Source organism: Octopus bimaculoides, chromosome 29 (assembly GCF_001194135.2).
Source record: "Octopus bimaculoides isolate UCB-OBI-ISO-001 chromosome 29, ASM119413v2, whole genome shotgun sequence".
NCBI lineage: Eukaryota > Metazoa > Mollusca > Cephalopoda > Octopoda > Octopodidae > Octopus > Octopus bimaculoides.
The window spans coordinates 10,335,220-10,337,928 of NC_069009.1; the positions used below are offsets into that span (position 1 = coordinate 10,335,220).

The 2,709-nt window shown below is 35.2% G+C and overlaps 2 protein-coding genes across 3 annotated transcripts in view; both read left to right on the forward strand.

Moving 5' to 3' along the window:
* The window catches only part of LOC106873888 (protein artichoke), a 111,765-nt gene that overhangs the window by 36,477 nt on the left and 72,579 nt on the right, over positions 1–2,709 (forward strand). The window lies entirely within an intron of this gene.
* Positions 1–2,709, forward strand: part of LOC106870677 (adhesion G protein-coupled receptor G3-like) — a 16,907-nt gene that overhangs the window by 3,617 nt on the left and 10,581 nt on the right. The window contains exons 2-3 of one of the 2 annotated variants that reach the window (XR_001409554.2): positions 360–488; positions 1,308–1,457. The gene's annotated coding sequence lies outside the window, so the exon portion shown is untranslated. The remainder of the gene's footprint in view (positions 1–359; positions 489–1,307; positions 1,458–2,709) is intronic. The other variant, XR_008267046.1, reaches the window with a different exon arrangement.

Sequence of the window (2,709 nt, forward strand, 5' to 3'; positions counted from 1 at the left end):
ATATGACCCATTGCTTCGACGCCGTAAGCTTGCTGAAGCATATTCAATGTCTCTGTAACAAACGTCGCAAGTTTAACGCAAAATGTCACGTTGGATCTTAGTGATTGTCCACGACAAAATCGCAGTCTACAGCATACATGTAATCACAAAAGTACAAATTTCACAACTTGCGAATTAAACACAGCGATGTCACTGGTCACACTGCTTCATTAAAGTCAATGCTCGCTCTCACAGCACACGCAACCATGTCCTGTCATCTGTTGGTGCGCTATTGAACTAGTCGCAGAACTTTTTGATACAACCACGTATTAAACACTTCCATCGAAGAAATTAATATATTTAATGACTTCTCTTTACAGGTAAAAAAATCCTCCAGTACCAAAGCAAATACTAAAATTAACAGTAATATTATTGCTGCAAATATTCCTAACATTAAAATAACCAACCTCGATGAACCAGTTAATATATCATTCAATTTAATAAATCCGGTAATAGCCATCTGTTTATTATAACTGTTGTTTTGTTGTTAATGCTTCATTTCAAAGTCATATCTCATTCCCCCTGAAAGAAACACAGTGCTAGTAGCAGTAGTAATAGTAGTGGTAGCAGCAGCGGCAGCAGTAGTAGTAGCAGTAGTAGTAGCAGTAGCAGCAGCGGCAGCAGCAGTAGTAGTAGTAGTAGTAGTAGTAGTAGTAGTAGTAGTTGTTGTTGTTGTTACTGATACAGTAGCTGTTACTATGTTCAGTTAGAACATGTATGTTTATAATGTAAGCATTGTGTGATGATGGAAGTATTCTATCTTCATTCCAAGAAATGCTTCAAGATGCTTGTGTTGTATCTTCCGATCACCACCATAATGTTTTACTATATCTCTGTATTGACTTCATTGATCGTGTCCCTGTATTTTCAGCGTGAATTACTTTGGGCTTTTAAATGGTAATCGTTGTTGCTGTTTACTCTTATGCCCTCCATGATCAAGTGAATCTATGACGTAACGCATCCCAGCCATTAATATCTTATCAACCTGTATACCGTTAAATATTTCTGAAACTACACAATCCGATGTATTCATCTATTTTTATGGCAATGAATGTAAATTAGGAGAATATGCATAGATTTATAAACGAGACGAAATGGTCAGATAAGTTATGCAACAGCCAATGATTTTGGATTCCCAATGCAGTTAGCTATCAAACGGTGTTGGCCATGAGCAGTTTTGATGTTTTATCAATGAAATTAACAAAGATTCATTACATGTATTTTAATTACAAAGGAATTTGATTAAGTTATCAGAATATGTTTTTCAGAATACCACCAACCCACAGTGTGTTTATTGGGATGAATCTCCTGGACAGAATCCCCATTGGTCAACAAAAGGCTGTAGTGTATCTAAGTATGTACCTGGAGAGAAAGCACTTTGTTCCTGTAACCATCTTACAAGTTTTGCCCTATTAATGGTTGGTAAGATTATGACGACTTGTTAATTACCTGTAATTAAGCTGCTTATGTTTATGCATTAATAATGTCAACACCTACTAGACTTTCTGTTGTTGGATAATTTGGTAAATATGTTAGGTTAATAGTAACTACGTGGGGTTGAAATATTGTAAAAAGTCGTTGTTGTTCTTGTTGGTATAACTGTTGTTTATTTGTTTAAACTTAGGACGGTGTCCTTTAAATTTGCCAAGCTACCATTCCCAAATACATGAAAATTCCTTCAGCAATAATTTCAAGGAGAGTGAGAGAGGCAGTCATCTCTCTTGATTTTAAAATTTATTGTGTTGAAGCCACCTGAATGATGGCCAAGTTGATAAATATATATTTAAGATATGATAAACCTCCGCAGCACAATAACTATGTTTGCAGCATAGATGTTAAACCCTTGATCTCCTCATGATTCTGTTACAAGATCTCTCCTCTCATTAATTGGATTTCTTCTGCTGATGCTGTTTATATCCATAATGCACATGTATCCACCACTTGTTACTTATACTATACTTCTGCTGCCCACAAACATAAACTTTACACCTCTCTAAGGCACATATCTAAACCTACAGGATTTGTCGAATTAAATCAAATTATTAGGTCACTCCATAACAGTTCTGCTCTCTCCTGACGTCACAAGAATCGAGATGAAACAGTCAGGTCACATGATGTTGCTTCTATCGTAGTCAGTTTTATCAGGAACATTTCTGAATCAATTCACTTGTTTTTTTGTTATTATTTACAGTACTGTAATTTTTGTTACAAAAGTAATTTGAATTTCACATGACTTCCTTTGCCTTAATATTCATTCATCACATATTTCATGTCATAAATTGACTCAAAATGAGACGAGCAACCTCTCAGCAACGCTGTAATCTCTATTTTGTCGTGATTCACAATCTATAGTATCCATGGCCAAAACACATCTGAAGTAGACACGTCAAAGAATGCTACTCTACGTAAAAGAAACCGATTATGCAGCATCAAGGTGTGATAGTGGAAGAACGATTTTAATTTGTCTTGTATTAAAGGAATGAGAACAAAATAACATCGGTCCATTTCTGTTACGAGTCGGTTTAAGTGAAGCAGCCTCAATTAGCTGTACTGATAAAATATACAAAGAGATCTTCAGCGAATTTGAACAGAAGTTCTATGAGCTGGTGGTACATCTCATACTTCAACTCATACAACTGATATATATATATATATATATATATATATATA